The sequence below is a fragment of the Sinohyriopsis cumingii genome, chromosome 18 (assembly GCF_028554795.1).
Source record: "Sinohyriopsis cumingii isolate HCF-2022 chromosome 18, ASM2855479v2, whole genome shotgun sequence".
NCBI lineage: Eukaryota > Metazoa > Mollusca > Bivalvia > Unionida > Unionidae > Sinohyriopsis > Sinohyriopsis cumingii.
Genome location: NC_142978.1, coordinates 30,307,577 through 30,329,765, shown reverse-complemented (window position 1 = coordinate 30,329,765; position 22,189 = coordinate 30,307,577). Strand labels below are relative to the sequence as shown.

At 36.4% G+C, this 22,189-nt stretch overlaps 1 long non-coding RNA gene across 1 annotated transcript; it reads right to left on the bottom strand.

Annotated features, from left to right (window-relative positions):
* Positions 1 to 1,404: 1,404 nt before the first annotated feature.
* LOC149776305 (uncharacterized) lies at positions 1,405 to 21,373 on the bottom strand. Its single transcript, XR_016416289.1, has 4 exons — positions 20,326 to 21,373; positions 15,674 to 15,792; positions 10,256 to 10,588; positions 1,405 to 2,104 (listed from the first exon to the last, which is right to left on the bottom strand). It is a non-coding gene; the product is annotated as an uncharacterized LOC149776305 (long non-coding RNA).
* Between the last annotated feature and the right edge of the window lie 816 nt (positions 21,374 to 22,189).

Below are 22,189 nucleotides of genomic sequence, written 5' to 3'. Positions count from 1 at the left end.
TTGCCTACGATGCAAAGTATGAAGTTTCTGAATAAACGTAACTGTGACAGTAGTCAATATGTTCGTGTAATTCTGTACAGGTTATGTATTATGGGGCGTGTGTGTGTGTGTGTGTGTGTGTGTGTGTAAACCGAGGACATTCATGACATTACACACCAACGTACCGAGGACATACCTCCAACAGAGGAGTCCTCGGTTGGAAAAATGGTAAAATCTTGCTTCTCCCAACTATTTTAGCCTAGAATAACGTAAAATCATGATATGTAGGAAGGTCCCCGTTTAAACGCTTGGTACTTGTTCGCGATTTTGGAGTGTACCCTTCTTCCAAAGCTGGTGATGCACACGCCCGAAACCATGTCCTCGATTGCCCGGTGGAAAACTTGTAGAGAGATCACCACTATCAAATTACACGTTGCCAAAACGTATTATCTCCCTTTAGATCCAAGCATCAGATACCAACTACTAAACTAAACTATAAGAACATAAGCTGGTGCATATAACAGTCCTTGGTATTTTTATTAATATTTCATGCATGTGAGACAACAGTTTTGGGAAACTCACGATACATTCATATCATACACGTCCAATCTACGACATGTACGAAAGAAGTACTTCAAAATGTTATTGGAAATACGCATGAATTCATTGTAGAGCTGGAATGAAATTGCTAATTATCCGACCCATCTGTAAAGTTAAAACGTCCCGTTTGCGGCAAGATTTTACGCACGTAAAGATATTGAAAAGACATCCTTGATATGCAAAATTTATTTTATGATTGTTAAATGAGCTATATTTGCCTATTTAGTATTCAAACAGGAGAGAACAGATGTGAATCAAGTGAACACTCCCGTCAATGTGATATCGAATTACCACTAACCGAATTTAGATGTTATATGCACAGAACTTCCGTAAATATATAGAAACATAAATATATTATACAGAGCTCAAACATTTATCATCAAGATGATAAGTCCCAAAATGAAACATTTAATTACAGCAATATGTTTTTCATTATCACGCTCTTATGACCTGCGACTAAACGTGAAAGCAATCATAAACTGTTGAATACATTCAATGTTCTTTTAAATGTATATACTTACTTCAGTTGGTGATGGATGACTTTGCTGAACATATCATGAATTATCATTGTATCGACAGTTCTGTTGTAAACGATGTCCTATTAAAACAACACTAAATCTATGCATACATTTACTCTCATAGAACTCTGTTCTTCGCTTCTGCAATTACTGAACTTTAAGGTATTTTAGTATGTTTCAATTCAGTTAACATAGATAAGTTGTTGTTGTTATCGATGCTTTAGTCTATCATTATTCTTTGTGTTGAGGCTGAGATAAAACACTATACAAATTACAACAGAAATAATGTTGTATACATCATCGATTTATTAAAAAAGTGACTTGAAAAATAAAAAGTCTCCGTGAAATAAACAATATGGGTAACACAAACATTCGTTCTTATTTTCAAATTTATATCTGCACATGCCAGAGAGAGAGAGAGAGAGAGGACAGATTCGTACGCGTATTATGCAGCGAAGATATTACTCTATTTTGTCAAAAAGCGACTAGTCATTGCCGATGAGGCGAGTTTCCTGCAATAAAAGCTCAAATCCAGCCAAATAGTATTGCTGTAAGCCAGCGGTATTTGCTTGACCAAGCGGTGTCAGACCCTGGCACGTTTCCACTAAAAGTCATAAGTTTACCACAAATTTCCAAAGACTTCTATACAACTTCGGTTATAAATTAGAAAGCCCGACGTGTCCATTCTATACATACATTTTTCGCTAATCAATGCAAGACCACAGATCTAAAAATTTGCCAAATATCTGTCAACCGCACTTCTGCTTGGTTTCTCTTCGTCAACTTTCCGTACCGTCAGCAGTTCACGCCGTAGATACTATACAACTATCCTCTAACACAGAGAACTATTTTTCCTGCGTTTCCTTAGCCCAGTCAATTCATGGTTTCAAGGCACATTTCACCAGTACAACTGCGTCACATGTGCCACCATGGCGACATAAGCGGTATCTGCCGAGTCCCTTCTTGTTTATTCGTTTGTGTAATTTACTGGTCTCCTACCGTAAATACTGCAAATGTAGTCACACAACCAATGTACACCGTTAGAAAAGAAAATAGAGTGTGTAAAAATAAATAATACAACTTATAAAAACAAAAACAAAAGTATTTTAAAATGCATTAAAGAGCATTATGCAGAAATGTATAAGACCCAATATATATATATATATATATATATATATATATATATATATATATATATATATATATATATATATATATATATATATATATATATATATATATATATATATATATATATATATATATATATAATTAGATGGGAAAACTAATCACCAAAAATTACCAGAACAAGATAAAGAACACTGTGACAAATTTGTTACTGAAAATTAAATTCGTAAAACAATTAACAGTTTGGATAAAGGGAAATCGCTAGGGTCAGATGGGATTATATCTGACTTTTATATTAGATTTCAAAACGAAATAATTCACGTACTAGAATTGCTATATAATAACATACTTTTAAAGGGTGAAATGTCAAACACATTGAGGGAAGGGATACTTACATTAATATATAAAGAGAAGGGAGATAGGAACGAAATTAAAAACTGGAGACCGATTACACTAATAAATACTGACTACAAAGGACTAAGCAAAATTATCACCAGCAGAATAAAAACCTGCCTACATAAAAAAAAATGTAAACAAAAGCTGGGGGGGGGGGGGAATGGGTAGAAATATTCAAAATAATACAATATCGATTGGATCAATAATTGGTTTTTTAACTAGTGCGGGAAAGGAGTCATGTTTCTATTCGATCAAGAGAAAGCTTTTGATCGAATAGAGTATGACATCATCATTAAAGCATTGGAATCATGTGGTTTCGGCGTAACTAACATTAATTGGATAAAAGCCATGTACAAAAATATAACATGTAAAGTAACAATAAGTGGTTCAGTAACAGAGGAGTTTATGATATCAGTAAGACAGGGTTGCCCCCTGTCTACGATACTCTATATTATAGCAATATAATCTTTAAATATTAACGTTAATAAAAGCATTAATATTCTTGGAATTAAAATACCTAATTGTAAAGAGAAATTTAAAACTATGCTACATGCAGACGACTTCACAATCTTCACCAGAGACTAATTCTCTTTTAAACATTTACAATATGAATTCACACAATTTGGACAAGCCTCTGGGTCAGCAATTAATCATGATAAGACAAAAATATTACTAATAGGTAACAGGAGAGGTAATATCCTCGGTTAAACTCCTTACATAATTAAAAAGCCTGTACGAGCATTAGGAATATTATATGAGAGGAACTCAGCTCGTTTCAACTAACGTGAACTACTAATCAAGATAGAAGAGCAAGTTGAAATGTGATCACAGACAACACTCAATCTAATGGAGCGTATTCAGGTTGATAAAACCTACTTGTATAGTTAACTCAACTATATTATCAATACAATGCACCTGAAGTAATGATGAAGGTCATGCGGGGAAGATTATAGACTTTATATGGAATAATAAAATGCATTATTTAAACTGGGGGAGATATGGAATAAATGGGCAGGTATAGGATCGACCTCCAAACAAAGTAGGATGTTCGTATACCAGCATGACAAATGGGTGACTGGAGAGGTAGCTTTCAACAGGCACCTAATAAGAACTATACCATCATGCAGACTGTGTAACAACCATACAGATTCAAAAAATCATATTATTTTAAGATGTATCCAAACTTCTACAGACATGTATATAATCACGAATAAGATATGGGGGAGTGGAATCTAAACAACTACTATGTGCAAATGACATCATAAATAAGAAAATACACTCTGAATCCACGTTATTAACGAAATTATGAAAACCTTTAGAAATCATAAGAAGACCTTAAAATATTTTTTTCTAAATATAATATATAAACAAAAACAAACATGATAGCTATAAACTCTCCTATAGAATTTATCCTTAAGGAGCTTCTCTGCATAGTTTTTGTAACTGTAACTTTGGAACTATATTCTTATATCCAGATTATATACTTTTAGAACATATTCCGAATAAAGGAAAACAATAAATTCATTTAATATGATACAGAAAGAGAAGTAGACACGATGCGAGAGGATTATCCTAAAGCAGCTTCACTGCAACGCTTTTGCAACTGTAACTTTGGAACTATATTCTTATATCTAGATTATATACTTTTAAAACATATTCCGAATAAAGGTAAACAATAAATTCATTTAATATGATACACAAACAGAAGTAGACACGATGCGAGAGGATTATCCTAAAGCAGCTTCACTGCAACGTTTTTGCAACTGTAATCTTGAGAACTATCTATCAACGTAAATACTGAATTTAAAACTAATAAAATAACATACTAATAAAAATATGGAATACCTCGAAAGCAATAACATCGATAGGTACAAAAAGAACAGTAACTGAGGGACAGGGATTGGCCTTACTGAGTAAGGAGCATATGATGGTACGATGCCTAAGCTACGTGGTTCACGCGGCATGGATCGTATCGTATCTCCATAAAGGTTCGGTCAAATCATAGAAAAGTACGAAAACAAAAACAGGGGTATATATACAATCTACTAAAACTAGAGGCATAAAATGCACAACATACAAGCATTTAGCAATAAAAATATTTTCTATTTTCTTTGTCCTTTTGATTACTTTATTCTCAAACTTATACTTCCCTCTTCTATTCTACACACATCACTTTCACATCAGACAAAGACTCAAAGCATTGGAATTAAGACACTGGCCTCTGTACGGGAAGCGTGTGAACAAAAGAATTGAGTCACATGCCAACGCCACATGCCAATTAATATAAACATAAACATAAATGTTATTATAGAGCCAGTCCATACAACAAGAAAAAACCGATTGCACACAGTACATACAGCATACGCATATAGCATACACTGGACAACATAGATCCCTGGCAAGGATCAATAAGGTAATTAAAGTTCTGAAACCAGCCAGGTTTAAGGAGCTATATAAACACTATAAAGTAGGACGGTATACAAAGCCCTAATCCAAATTAATAATTTTTTCAAAATTCTATTTGAATAATATGCACACACTACATAGACTAAGGGGGCAACAATACACATAAAGTCTTTCAAATTTCGAAAATAGGGGTAGAAATACAATAATGGCACTCCGGCGTTGGAAATCCAAATCAAATTTTTAAGCAATGTCTTTCCAAAATTTCTTTGTGAGCACTCCTCAAAATATTTCCAGAGAAAAAATAATTAATCCTTTTGAAATCCAACTGATCTGAAGAAAATTATAACCCAAAATCTGGCTATAACAAAATAACTTGACATCAGTGTACAAAGGCCAAAACTGAGAAATCTCTCTCTACGCATCTCTATTAAAACTAACAAATGCTTAGCAATGGAAAACCTGGAATTGCGAAATCATAAAGGTGAGGGGGTCACGTGATCGAGCTTATGTCACGTACACCATAAATGACCCTGACGAAAACCAATCATTGTAAAATAAAATAGAACTTGTTTACGAAGGTGGCTACAAATTCTGAAACAAGGTCAAGATCTAAATTAACACCTGGTGTTTACGAAAGAATGATTCAGGTTAACTGATTTTCTGGGAAAATATCATCTCCAATGAATAAATTTACATTATAATAGCATATAATAGAATTTAAAAAAATAAAACAAACAAATAATTAAATTAAAATAAATATTAAATCAGACATATGTAACACATGCAAATATGTTCTATTCTTGTTTGTGACTTGGCAAGAAATTTATATTAGCACTATATAAAGTTGCATTCTTAAGAAACGTTTAGTACTGTAGGATTCTTGTCGGGAACAGTTGGGTTCACTTCTAAACTTGTGCATTGTTTTGTAATTATTGTGCCGCTAATGTAATTTGTATAGATTACCGTATATAACGCCATTACGTTTTATCGTATATGCCCGTACCATGCATAGTAAACGGCGTTATATGTATTTTCAGCTGACCAGAGTGGATGGAGTGGTCGGACTGACCAGAGTGATCAGAGTGATCGGAATCGTCGTGGTACAAGCTGTAGAGCTAACCATATCAACTGACCGTAGCAGCTTTGAAGCTGAGCCATAGCAGCCGTATAGGTGAGTAAAGTGTTGCTGGTCGAGTAGCAGGTGATCGGGCGTTGCCGACCGAGATTGATGGGCGCTGATTGCTTGATTGACCAACCTGAAATGCTGTCTGCTTGATTGACCAGTGTGACTGGTAGCCAAGTGTGCTGGTGACGGAGTGTGTAACCCCATACATGTAATATATTAGCCGCGGAAAAATCTTTGGGGTTTGTAACACCCAGTGTGTTTTGGGACTGTAAAGATATTTTGTACATCTGTCCCTTTGTTTTCATCATTTTCACTTTTTGAGTGTATACATGTTTACTATATGAGTAAAATACCAGTTTTTACTATTTGAGTAAAACACATCATTCTTTCGGTGTGAATCACTGTGAATCATTCATCCCTTGTGCTTGTACTGTGTAAAGTCATTTATTTGTATTTTTATTATTTAGTTCATGCGGATTATATTAATTGATCCAATATTTGGATATTATATACGCACTCATTAATCATAATTATTTGGTAATTCAAGTCATTTATCATTAAATATTGTATCTGTATCACCATCAAAAGTGTTCTGCTGTAAATCTGAAATCCCACCCGGTTATCTTGTTACGATCGGAATACCCTGCCGGCAACGTCTCTATCTGTTACCGCTAGTCCTCAGTCGACACTCTACGTCCGAGTGTGTCTCAGCCCTCGCTAACGGATAGCTCAAGATAGTGTTTGCACCTTCCGTATCGTCTTTGCGTCCGCTGTGACGATCGTGGCGACGACAAAGTCGCTGACGGAATCTCCTTCTCTGTATCTGTTAAGGAAATTGGCATGGTACAGATTCCCTTTATCCGGTAGCCGTATTTGATAGATTTGACCTCCGACTTTCTCAGTTCCGACGTAGGGCCCTCGCCAAGAAACGTGCAGCTTATTGTGTTCTTGGGGCAACAGCAACAACACATTGTCCCCTACTTCATGCTGGTGTGGTTTCGCGCGTTTGTTGTAATGCTTCGCCTGACGCGACTTTGCTCGCTTTAGGTGTTCCTGTGTGAGAGAAGAAACTCCCTCCAGTTAGTTTCGCAATTCTGAGACGTACTGATAGGTAGTACATACCTCTTCGACAGCGTGATCGTCCGCCCACAGCTGTCTCAGCACGGCAATTGGGCCACGTACGATCCTCCCATAAAAAAGTTCAAAGGGAGAAAACCCTAATCTCGCTTGTGGTACTTCCCGATATGCGAAACGCATAGCAGGAATGTATCGATCCTAATCTTTTGGGCGGCCTTCACACAGCTTCTTAAGTGTGTTTTTCAGAATCCCGTTAAACCGCTCGACCAATACGTTACATTGGGGTGATACAATGTAGTCGTGAAGTGCTTAATCGACATCAGTCGGTTCACCTCTGCCATCACACGACTCATGAAGTGTGTCCCTTGATCAGTCAGGATCTCGTCAGGTACTCAGACTCTTGACCAATTCCCAAAAAAAGCGATCCAGCGACGGTTTCCGGATCAATAGTACGCAACCCGACAAGCTCTGGATAGCGTGAAGCGTAATCTACGACCATTAAAATATATCGATTTCCATGCGACGAAGCGGATTTTATCGGTCCTATCAAATCTATCGCGACGCTTCGTAATGCTTCATCAATAAGGGGTGTATTCCCCAAGGGGACAGGTCGATGATCCGTTTACAATGCCATTCTCTGACATTTGTCACAGGAGAGACAGAACGCTTAACATCTCTTTGGACCCCTGGCCCATAGAATTCCTTGACAAGACGGTGTCGCGTTTTCGCAATTCCCATGTGTCCTACTATGAGACTTTCGTGAACGAGTTTCAACACTTCACCTCGCTTCTCCTTTGGCACGACGACTTGCTTGAAGTGTTCGTATCCATTCCTGGCATAGCGATACAAGATCCCCTTCTTGTATACGAATTTCACCGTGCCATTCCGAGTTTCTTTTTCCGTTCCCTCTGGAGCCTATTTATGCAAGTGCGTCAGAGTTGCGTGTTCCTGCTTTAGTTTCCCCAATTCGGAAGTACGTTACTGATGGGTATCGACGTAACTTCTATCGGTGTCGGTTTCGTCCGTCGACTCATGGACCTGGTTTCCACAGCACTCACCGGCATCGGTTAGCAGGTTTCATGGTTCGGTTGTGGGAACACATAACGACATCCCAATATGACGTCATGTGATTGTCCATCCAAGCATGCAGCTTCACTTTTCACCTTCAAGTACGGTGAATCGAGGTCAATGACAGTCACTGGCAACGAGTCACGCGCGCTATTCTCATACTGGACCTCAATTACCTCCCCTGTATAATCCTCGGGCTTAACATACTTCTTATCTACAAGAGCGGGAACGCTACACTCAGTTTCGCACAAGAGGGTGGCACCATCTCCACTGACACAGCAGGGCGTGAGGTTTGCTGGTTTACAGGTTGCTTCCGGCTCGCACTCCTTCCTAGCGACGGCATTCACCTGGGTCTGCCTGCCCTTGGGACAGTCTCTTCCAAAATGCCCCGGGCGCTTACAGTTGTAGCACGTCCGTGGCCATCGCCGTCCTGCAAGGCCCGTTTCCGTGGGTGAGACCTGTCCTGGTCTATGGGTGGCATCCTTACCTGTAGATCCTCCTCCGACCTTCCCGTCGCCCTGATTGTTACGGACAGCCAGATCTGCCTCAACCGCACTGCGCGACTCAACGTGTCTGCCCATATCTCTCCGCCATGCTGGCAGTCTCTTCGAGAGTCTGGTGCTCTCTCTCCTCTAAGAATACTGTCAACTCGCGATGATAAGTACTCAGGACATGCTCCTTGAGAATAACCTCGTGTAGCCCGTGGTACGATCGTTCACCTTCTGCCATCTTTATCCACTTCTTAAATAACCCTGTTACACGGGTGTGGAATTGAGAATGGGTTGACCTTGCCTCTTTTGTCGAGTCCTGAAATGTTTACGGTACTTTTCGGCGGTCAGCAGATAATGGCGAAGAAGGGCATTTTTGAGCGCGTTGCAGTCGTCGGCTTCTGCAGCTAAGTTATGGTAAACCTCGTGAGCTGTACCTTGCAAAAAGGCTGAAACGTTAATCTCCCATTGTTGCTTGGAAATTTTATGAACTCACACCAGTTTCTCAAATTACACGAGGAAATCGTCAATGGACTCTTCTTTGTCACTAAACCGCGGAATACTTATCTGTACCATTTGGTGGTCGATAATCGGCCGTACGCTCCCTCCAGAACTCGTACTGGAGTCGTCCCTATCGGTGGTCATAGCTTCTGCTCTTAATTTCTCCATTCGAGAGCACGAGTGAACTCTTTTTCTTTTATGGTCGCTGATACCGTGGCCAGCTCCGTCTGTGTCTCTCTGTCTTCTGATATCTTGACCAGCTCCTTCTTTGTCTCTCTGTCCGCTGCTATCTTGGCCATGTCTCTTTCGGTTGCTTCTTCAGCCCTCCATTCTTTGATTCTCTACTCTATGAACGCTGCCAGGCGGTGTCCCTCGTACGCTAGATCTTACGAGCCCACGACGCGATATTCCTTAATCATCTGTCTTTATGTAGCCATTTTATGATTGTACTAACAGTAAGTGATACCCTGTCGCAACGTATTAAACGATTGACAGATGTTACACGTTCCCAGCCCACTACTTACCTGTTGACAATAACTAACTTCACTAAAATATTTTGCCCGATATTTGCTTCAAAATTACTCAAAGTAACTGAAATCTGCAAAGTATGTAAATATCAAAATATAACATACACAAGTTTAAAAATCATACAAATTCAAAATGCACAGGATGGAAAAGATAATATTTCCAATTCAAATCCTGGACTAAGCGCCAACTGTGGCGTGTCGGTTTTGTTATGCCGTCACTGTGGTAGGTATGGGGTGAGGTGCTTCCAGTATTTATTTAAATTATTTTATAAGTCTCACCCAGGCTCGATTATAGTTGGAAGTTAAATTAGTGAAAGATAGATGTAAAGCTCTGAGCCCCCAGTCAGCAATGTCAGCGGTCAAATGACTGAATATACAAAAAAGTGAAATTCAACGAATACTAATTTAATGCCAATTCAATAATCAACTGATTAAATTTACCAAGTACTCTCCTTCCGATCGGCGCTGTGATAGCCTATTGCATCATTTGATTTGTAGTGTGAGATAGCTTTCCACTTGTCCTTGTATTAAACTCATCTGTGTATTCTTCTCTCTTATTCCTCCAATTCCTTCTCCTCTTCCTCCTGAGTGTCTCCAAATTCCTTCTCACCCTCGACTTCTCTATAATCCTCCTCCTTCTCCACTTTCTCCTCCTCGACTACTTTTCCTCCTCCTCCTCGACTCTCTTCACCGACTAGACTTGTGTCACTTCCATCTCCCCTCTTATAGACGCAGGACGTATTGAACAGGAAGTTGTGTCCCCCAAAAAGCTTCCTGTGAAACCACAAGGACGGTACAATATTTTCCTTAGCCCTCTCATCTCACATTACACCAAACCTATTATCAGATAACGGCTATTAAATTTATTCGGTCACGCATTCATTCATATCGAAATACTCATACGTTCTTGTATGGTAAAACAACGTCGTAATAAAAGCACCGTATCAATTACTTCTCATACATAGATCAATAAATTGTGTTACATCAGTGCATGTTCCTAATCCCATTATACCAATAAATATACAGCAATCAGACACATTTCTTTACATTACAACTCATACAAGTATACAAATATTCAAATATCCATGCATCCATATTAACTAATCTAACACACCTCAACCATTTTCCAAATTCACAATTCAAGGATGTGTAAAATGAAACATATCACATGAATAAATGCGCTAGGTTACTACTAAGTAGCCTAATAGCGAATTACAAAATTAATTCTGACCACAAGCTAACAATCTACATAATTCTCTACATAATACTCAAACTCATTTCTCAAATACGCATGTAAATGAACACTACAAAAGTACATCCTAGTAATTAAGTATACATACTACACATAATTACAATTATAATGCCTTAATATTCTGCAAAAATCGAGCAAATAACCTACTGACCTTTAGGAAGCTTTATCTTTCCTTATAATCTCCTCTCTAAGTTTTATCGCCAAATTAGGATTGGCTCTCTCGGAGTAACCCTATATTGCTCATCAATCTTCCTAGGCGAAACTAGATTTTCGCTTGCAAATTAGAAACTATAATTTGGATCGAAATTGTTTCCACAACCTCCGTCTCAATTCCCATTGGATGTCTCTTAAAACACGCCCCGTTCCCTCGCGGTTCCTCTGATCAAAGACAAAGCTGTAACACCCAGATGGGAAGTTGCGCTGACGAACGCCTGTGCCTATTCAAGATGCCGGATCTTCTCTCTGGTCTCCGTAACCTTGTATAATAGATTAACTCTAGCATGCGGCAATGTTTAGACAGCAACCATGGCTTGTACTAATACCTTAGTTTACAGACGAATTACAAACTGGGTCGAGCAAACGTGAGTGACTATACTGTTCCTACATGCAATAGCTGTGTCTGGATTCTCTCGAACTCAGTACTAGAGATACTTTTCATTCTTTCGGCTAATGAATTCTACCGCTTTGCACACGGAGTGATATATAAGTGTTAATTACTTTTATAACCCGGAATTTAAATCTATCCTAATAGGTGTCTACATCATGCCTGTGAAGGAGTTGTTGTTAATAGGCCCATCAAAAGTAGAAATTTGAGAAATTGCAAAAGTAATTATTAAGTTTCGCTTTGCCGAAACATATATTGTATTATGTCTAATGTTTCTATGTCCTCTAAATCTATATGAATAAAGCCAAAGATGGAGTTACTACAAAAAGCGACAACCAAGATAATGCAGATGTCGAATGTTTGAGCACACCTCCAAGTAATAATTACAGTGTTTATTACCAACAACGCTACCTTGTTGTGATTCAATGGCCAGGGAACAACTAACTATACATGCATCTGTTGTGTCTGATATAAAACATAAAATGTATGTATCTCCCTTACTCAAATTCAATAATACCAAAACAATAAGTATTAGTTATCATGTGCTGTTGCATGCAATTTTTTTCAGTTCAGATGTCTATCACTGATACTATTTTATCCATATTTAAGAATATATCAAAATTATTTTCAAATGCCCTCTATTTTCATGGGAAATCTGTCAAACTGTATCTATTTAAGTAGTGTTTGTTTGTGACTACATGGTCACAGATTCCACGGCATAAAAGAAACATCTGCAGTTTTTATTTTATTTTCAAGTTTATACAAGCTATTTTTTTGCTCATAACTCGTTCATGATATAAACTTACCCTAAGCAATCGATATTTACTTGTATATATTGTTAAATACTGAACCCTTCCAAACAGCGTCTTTTACTTTCGCATATTTGTTGTTAAAATTTGGTATGTACAATATCGAATAAAAACTTAATGGTTAGCATCCATTTCACATCTGATAAACATATTGGAAACGTTTTTATGTTTTAGAAAATGTACATACTTAGCTTGTACATCTTTTGAAATTGGTTTTTTAAGAAGTCTGATCGTTAATTCTGACTGAGCTACAACACAACCAGCATTGTAATGATAATCTTCAAATATTGTTCAGTATCATTGAAATAGTCATAAAAATCTTTATTGATTCCGCCGCAAAGTCATTACTAATTGATATTTAACTGAAATTAAATCTATACGATTTTCATTATCATCCGGTTTATATTCTGTTTATTCATCCATATTAATTATCTTCCAGTTGAAAACATATTATACATAGGTGTAATTATTTGTTGTCGGAACATCAAGTATTGGTGCCTTCGTTTTGGGTTATTAGATTATATATATATATATATATATATATATATATATATATATATATATATATATATATATATATATATATATATATATATATATATATATACAACTATTTTGTATGTGTCTTTAATATCAAACTTCAGTACAAAAAATCCCACCTCTTTGTCTTTATATTCTATCCTTAGGGGTAGTCATATCTGAAGTACTAAACGTATCATTGCTAAGGGGAGGACATTTTCTTAATGAAGATATTTTTCTACTCTACACATTCGCACTGTGCACTCTGTTAATTACGAAATCACTTAGGTCATTTTTTACCATGTCACGCGGCTCATTCTGTGCCTTCCTAACGTCAATTGGCGCCTCTCATAGTTCAAATACATCTTTGGCTTTATTGCATCAGCCTGTCGTTTTTCTCATTATTCATTTAATCGCGGAGTTTCATGCATGAACCCCGCACGTTGCCAACTCCTCCCTAAAATCTTTCTGACTTATTACGGAACTTCACGTGGTCACATAGCAACTTCCTCACACGTCTCTTTGTTGGCATGCCTTGTGCATTGTACACTGTGTGCACGTTCTAAGTCCTAACTAATCCCAAGCTGTACACGTATTCTGCCGAATGTGTTTGATCTGATTATATTATCTAATTACCAGGTCATTCAGACAACAAGATGCATCTATATATATATAGAACAATCTGTTTACCTATGGCAAAATCCGAACCGAGCACCTATCGATCTGTAATCGCGTGCGATATGCCTAGATCAAGCGGTGTTGCTTAGTAACAATGTCAGAAAACAATTATATTATGTATACCTGTACAGTGACATTCAGATTGCACCATAGCAGGATATAGATGTGCTAGTGATTTCACATTGTTTTATATATGCTCTGCATTTTAAATTGCTTAATCAATCAAAATTGCTGATTTTGCAATACAAAAAGTAGACTTGTATCAACTATACTTATTTCGGTAAATTTTCACAATTGCAGGATAGTGTGACTGTGCCAGCATATATCGATTTTTGCAAAATAATGTCTTGCTGGTCTTACTGCGCCAATAAATATCGATTATCTCACATAGTATCTAACTAGTCTTACGTCCCATTAAATATCAACTTCTGAAATATAATAACCTACATAGTCTTACTGTGCCGTAAATATAGATTTTTGCCAGATTATTAACCATGTTCTTACTAAGCCAGTAATTAGCTATCTTTGTAAGATCATATCCTCGTGTAATCATTTCGCTTTAATTAGGTGATGTTACTTTATTATCTTCGTTTCCTTATATACATCATGATGATCGCTGTGGTAATTTGGTTTGGAATTATCATTTGATGTGTTACCATCGACTGTTTTAACCGAATTACCTAAAAATGAAGATGAGTCACGCTCTGTAGATGTAACATACAAACTTATCAATTATTAACTGATGATTCAGTATTCTCCACAGTTACCTGCAACGAAGACCCTTCAAGGGCCAAGGATAATCTATGTATAGATAGCAAGTGATCTTTCCAATTGGTATGTCTATAAATGCCGCTAAATTTCTTCCCCGTTACGAATTGTACTGATCTTCTTTCTATCTTATCAATACATAAATCGACACATCAGCAACCATTACACCACCAGGTTTGTTTTTCACCCACTGAAGAGACTGACGTGACACACACGACGATATACCTGCGGAACTTAGACAATTTTTGTTTCTGTATTGATATGTGTCTGGAAATTTCTTTTGCTCTTGCTTTCTGATGGATGATACTCATTTGTAGTTTTAACAAGAAACACATACACTGTGGTCCAAGATCAAAATCTGGCTTTTAGTCAACCGAGAGTGTTAACACTCGTTTCGTAGGCACATTTCTAAGCATCAATGTACATCGTGTGAAACTGGATTTGGTTTGGTATGGGTTAGTGTTATTAAGGCACAGCAACACAGATAGCTTATTTAATGGCGACGCAATTTGAGTAAAGTAATCAGCCCAATGACACACCACTGTCGCCGCCCTAGACTAATCCAATAATAGAATTCGAACCTGCAATATAAGAGTCGCAATTCAAGCACGCTAACCACAGCGCCACAGTTTTGTCTCCATTGATGATATATTCCATTACTAATTTAATTGCCCATGATAGGACGGAAATATAAAACAAAATCTAGATGAGCGAGTTTAAAAGAAAGTTCAAAGATAAAAATACTAAGTATTTTTTACAATTGGATCCGCCGCGAGTTTTGAACTCGTGACCTTCTTTTTAGCAAGCGTTAAACACAGAAAAAAAGACAAACGTTGGTGGATATATTAAGATGCAAGAGGACTCATTTAGCCTATTCTAGGTCCCAAGTCCGCATTTCAGTGGGGTTGGGTTGGATTTCAGTGAATTACCATTGCAAAATTAATCTGTTTGAGACATACAAGTTTAAACGTGGGAGGAAGAAAACACAAAAGAAATCAGTAGGGGATCAATCAAGACAAAACTTTGACCACACTAATCTTCAAATATCAGCATAACGGTCGACGCCCTACATAGGCGCAACTCAGATATTAATAATTCCAAGTTTGATATGATCGTTGATGTTATAAAGCAAATTTTATGTTAAAGTGAAGACAGTGATGATTAACAAGAAAGATCAGCAGACCTAACCACAATGATGGGCAAAGTTACTAAAAAAGTAAACGTCTTACACTGAAAGGCGCAGCTTGTAAATACGCTGTAATATTGTGGATACGCGGTAGTTATCCACACTTGGTTGAGCAAGTGCAGGATATGCACGTCATCATCATCGTCGTCGTCGTCATCTTCACTAAAAAGAACGATAAAAAGACGATGATCTGGATAAAAACGGAATTATTTCTTTCATTCCTTTAAAACTGTAACATAAGCGCCCAAAATAATTCATATATTCTCACTGACAACCTTGAAAAGAGATAAATAGCTTTTAAATCTTTATAAGTTCTCTCACAACTATATCAGTAATCTCTCACTATATGAAACCCTTTTGTAAAACTCACACATGCTATATTAGAACAAAGTCGCTGTGACCTAATTTATAATTTAATTCTTCCTCTTGCTCACTTTACATTAATTTGTCCACATCGCTTTATGATAAGTGACACCCTTGCTTCCACGTGTATCGAACTGTGCATGTATTTGTGTCTTTGTAAAAAAAAATACATCAACAAAAGTTACGCCATGGTGATTTATATTCCTCCACAATTTAGTTGAGTTATATATATATATATAACTGGATATATAACTGGATATATATATATATATATATATATATATATATATATATATATATATATATATATATATATATATATATATATATATATATATATATATATATATATATATATATATATATGTGTGTGTGTGTGTGTGTGTGTGTGTGTGCGTGCGAGTGTGTGTGACCAAGTAAACTTAATTAAATAGAAAGGTATTGGAAAAGTATCCTGTCTCCGATTGTCCATGCAATAATAGCTGAAAGAGTATTTAAAAAATGCATCATATTTGCAGAGGTTAAGATAGTATGCCCCTCTTATCAAAGAAATGCGTACGTTAGTGATTGAATTTTGTCATACAGTATAACAATTATTCAGATCCCATCAATTTTCCGCAGCAGAAAAGACTGAGCGGCTGATTTAGACAGTTTCGTAAATTGAAGACTATTTCCAATATCTCGTATACTTTCGCTGAATACCATTTTCTTTCACATGCCTATTACTGTGATTATTAAAACTGTATAAACGTTTTAAAGTTTGAATCATTCCACAGGAGACAAAAGTTGCAACTACGTCATTTTACGTCCAGTCTCTTCTAGAGTTCATAGCGCTATGCTGAAAACATGCTCCACAGTTATTTTATTGGATTCACGGTACTAATTCCGTTCCCACAGTAAACCCTCTGCAAATACTAAAATATTAAAAATGCAATGGCTTTACATTTCCGAGTGAATATGATTAAACCTATATTTGTCAGTATATACACATCCTTTATCATATCGTTTGTGTACAGAAAAACCATATTAGCCATGGCACTTTCTGGTTTAACATGATTTTGAAACATATAGTTTTAATTCCGCACCAGTGAATCAGGTCCTGATTTCAGTTATGGGTCTTTCAAACTCAAGCCTGTAAAGGAACGGAATTTCATCAACAAAACAATGTCTAAATTTCTTTCAGTTACATCTAGGACAAGCTCGCGCAAGTTTCTTTTATTCTAAAATCTTTCTTTCATGATCAGCAAATCGTGGTCAGCCAATCCCATATATAATATATAGTATCCTTCCATTTCAAGACTAGTCTCCACTCTTCAATATCATTACCGAGAATGCACGACCGGACGGAAATGGCTGAGCTACGTTCGGAGTGGGTTACCTCCCTTGGTTAGGCTACCACTCCACACAACGTTATTTTATATTTTTGAGAGTGACGTATGTAAGGTGAAGTTGTTTGCATTTGAAACGTGCACAGTGGAGAGCATGTTGTCATACCTCAATGCTTCTTTGATGAAATGTGGCTGGCATTTCTTTAGGTATTGTACTTATGGAAATGGTACTAACAGCTACCCCGCTTGGCGCTTAGCATTAAGAGGTTAGTGTTAGGACTGGTCGGCCTGGTGTCAGGATAATGACTGGGTGGGACATCATGCGACGTGTCTGCGGCATGATGCCCCAGTGCTAGACATCACTATAAACTGCCACACTGCTGACATCGTAGCGAAATGACTCAAAAATTGTTAAAGCTACGTTAAAAATCCTAATCTCTCTGTCTTTCTCTTTCTATCTCTCTCTCTCTCCCTCTCACACACACACACACACACACTTATGGAAATTGTATATGATCCATATGATCAAAGCACACTGCTAACTAAAATTACTGCACCCTTTAACTAAAAATCAGCCTGAATTAGTCTAAAATACAATATCTTTAGCACCTATTATAATACGAAAACGAATTTTGCCCAACTAGACAATACTGGCTTCTGAGAGTTCAATGAATGAATTACCAAATCTATAAAATGTAAAAGAAAAAAAAAAAGGTATCGGCTCTTTGTTCTACAATTTACCTTTTGAAGTCCAGGAAGTGAAAATGACCAAGTGGAGCTAGCACTTTTTTGAAAGGTGCACATCTGGAGTAAGGCCAAGCATTATACTCTATAACCCATATTACACCCATCAATCAAACACCAAAATAAAGGGAATTAAACGTTCTTTGAACAATACCTAAGATATACAAGATTTCTTTGAAATAGCCAGCAAAACCAGTGAGGACACCATGGGAAATTCGTTTTCTTTAAAATTAATATGCAAAATACGAAACTGTTAAACGCCACTGAAATAAATATGGTGGAATCATGCCACCTAGCTTTTGAGCAGAATGGAAATATTTTTTGTGGAATGCGTAGGAAGCAGGCGTCATATTATACCAATGACGTCATTCAGATTCTTGTATCCGTGTTTATTGTGGGATTTCAATCTGTGGTCAGAGAAGCATGCCTGAATCCATTTAACGTGTGTGTAGGTGGATACCATGTACTAAGGTTTAGATTATCCAGGGCTCAAAACAGCATAACAAAATAGAATAGGAACTTCCTCGGCCTTTTACATCGCATACTAGAAATATATTTCGCATGTGAATGCAGTAAGTCTTCGTTATGTTCCGTCGTATGCAAGAAATATATATCGCATAGTGGCAAGTTTTCCTTCATAATACCTTCATTGACATAAATATGATTTGATGACGTAAGTACTAGTTCCCCAATTATGTTTTTGTTTGCATTTTTTCATTAAAACATTTCATGAATAACATTAACATCCAAAGTACGTGTATCTTATTGATGGTTAAAATGTTTTCAAAGCCTATCGTTTCATGAAGATGTATTATATTCGCATAACTGAAAGGGTGTGCGTCAGCCCAAAACGTACGTTTATGAAGTATCACCACGATCACATCATATGCTCTTTTATTCGAGGAGCACCCTGACTAAGCAAAAAGTATGCCTAAGGTTAGAACATTTGTTTCGTTCTGTCCTAAATTATTTGAAATAAAACTAATACAATGAAAGAAAATGCTGCTCATGCTTGAATACCTTGTTATAAAATATTAGAAATGACAATACTGAGTAAATCAATATGAATAACAACTACTCATTGGCTAACGCCTAGAACTGCGTCAGTTATAAAACCATAGACGCATCTACTTGATGTAGTGTAAACATGATTTCATCCACATATTAAAACGTATGTCAGGTGACCGAGTGTTCACACCTGCACGACAGTTAATGGCATGTAGTATATGCATTGTTCACATTACTATTAGGTGGTTCCAAACCAGTGAAAGTTTGCATGCGAATCCATTGTTGCAAGATCCAACCTCTAATAATTGTATTACCGTTCATAGCCGACGCATTTTGCCACCTGATTTCCTTTTCTTTATTGTTTTCATGTTGCTATTTGCAGTAATTCCTAAAGTTGGCATGTACATTTGCTACACTGAATTTTAAAGATGGCGATAGTTGTCGAGAGGATCCCAATTTCGGTACATCACATGTGAAAAATTAAAATCTCGTCCTTTATTGTAAAATACTGAATGAGGGGAATGTTCCTCATTATTACACTTTTCCGCATTAACGATTGTTCAAAATTTCGCATTTTATTTTTTCGCGATTTCTTTTTTTATAGAAATATAAGCAACAATAAACCCTAAGATGTTTACCAACTTCTGACGGTCTTTCGTCTCGCATTAATCATTCATGTCATCTCACAATGAAAAGAAACGGTTGGAAATGATTATAAATGTATATTAGCAAAAGGAATCAGGTAAATAAAAAGATTCACACATTCATCATTATTAATTAAAAATAATGATAGATGAACGAAATTATACGAAAATAAATATACATCGAAGAAACTTCATTTGTAAATACAATCCATTACAAAAATACACAAGCGTAAAGCTGACATAGTAAAAACAAAAACCCTAAAAAATTTAAATCCACGCGTATGAAAGTACAAAATAAACATTCCCGGAACACAAATGAAGACGGTTGCGAGTGACAAGACATATTACTCGATAAAGTAAAACTTTCAATAACTTCTGCTAATTCATTACATTAAATGCAAAATATATTAAATGGATTAACTGTCAAGTTAAAATTGAATTCCTCTCGAGGAATATTTAATCTTTTCTAGAACAAAAGTCTTAGGTGCACATATACCTGTACTTCACACGACTCTTAGATGTATATAGACCTGTACTTCACTCAGCAAGACTCTTAAGAGTATATATACCTGTATTTAACTCAACAAGACGCTTAGGTGAATACATACCTGTACTTCACTCAACAAGACACTTCGGTGTACATAGACATGTACTTCACTCCGCACGACTCTTAGATGTATATAGACCTGTACTTTACTCAGCAAGACTCTTAAGAGTATATATACCTGTATTTAACTCAACAAGACGCTTAGGTGAATACATACCTGTACTTCACTCAACAAGACACTTCGGTGTACATAGACATGTACTTCACTCCGCACGACTCTTGGGTGTATATAGACATGTACTTCACTCAGCAAAACTTGGGCGTCGGGAAAAAGATAAGTTCATGTCTTAATTATGTATTTCATAATGAAATGTTGAAATATATCAGTTATTAAAATTTTTTATATGGGAACGTTATCTCTTTCAGAATTACTTTCTTTTTCCAGTAAGGAAGTAAATCTACCCCTAAGTTAGTTAATCTATCCACATTTCCATATTCAGGCATATTTGACTTCTTCTTCTTCTTCTTCTTCTTCTTCTCTCTCTCTCTCTCTCTCTGTCTCTGTCTCTCTCTCTCCCTCTCTTTCTCTCTCTCTCTCTCTCTCCATCAGGATGTACAGATTTTAAAATGTTTCAACTTTAGATACTCTGATGTAAATTTGTGCAATCATTTAAGTGCTATCAAGAAATGCATAAAACGAACTCCTAACAGCAAATGGTAGACTTCACGTATAAAGTTTTCATAATTAGTTTTCTACACGAATCACGAAACTGTCAGTGTCTGAACTTACAGGACCTGTTGTTACGCGTCACCCATACATTATTGTATACCTGTAATACTGTACGACATACTGAACACAGTTTATGAGAAGAAGAAAAAAACCCACTTGTAAATAAATACAGTAATGCATTTGTTTCAGTAGGACCTTTAAACTTCATCATGATAGTTTTGAAAACGATGGACGAATCGGGCGTTGATTAGTCTTGATTGCAAACCGAAATTAAATAAGAATCAAAAATTGGATACATTTTTTTGCTGCAGAGCTGGACTGTAAGCTTGCCAAGGTCACGCACAAATTTACGTTTGAATGTAGAAATAAACCAAGTGAAGAATTTTTTTTTACTTACAAGTAAACTCACAGTCATTAAAATATTCTCTTTGAAGATTTTACGCTCTGAAGTCTGGCAGATACAAGCCTTCTCTTTTGTTTCTAGTCACCCCACCCAAAAGTATCAATCGGTGCATGAAATATGTTAAAAAAATTAAAATGTCTTAATTTTCATAGAAAGACAGTCGTTATTTTGACAAAATACACATTCTGAAGCATTATTATTTCTACAAGCTAAATTTGCAAAACGTCGCTGTGCAAATTTTCGCTGTGCAGATTTTACTCGCATTGGCGCAGATTGGGGAAAACGAATGCAAATGCCTTTAAATATGTGCAATAAAAAGAACATATACGTGTTTTGAGGATATGTATGGAAATGGAAACATGTTGTATTGTCACTTGTGGCTTTGTCACGCTTGATAATACAATGTTTCCCAATCACTCGGGCAAATATTTCCGTATATCTACTAAAAATGTAGGTATCCTTTATATCTATCTTAAAACAAGTTGTAAATATACTTCTAGCAATAGATAAAATATACTTCGTCAGTTTATGCGACTTTTTCTATGCATGTTTAAAACTTGCTTGCATCATCAAAATTAGGATATATGTACTGAGAAACAGTTTTTTTTATGGGCTTCCAATATTAACGGGCATCAATTTGTATGGAGTATCGATCGACATGGGGTACTTTTTATGAATGTCGTGCTTGCTACAAAACAAAATTTTAAAGTTTCTAGGAATTATAAGTATTATAAGAAAAGAATAAGACGAAGTTCCATTTGGACAAAATGATTATGTTATGCAAAACCAAGA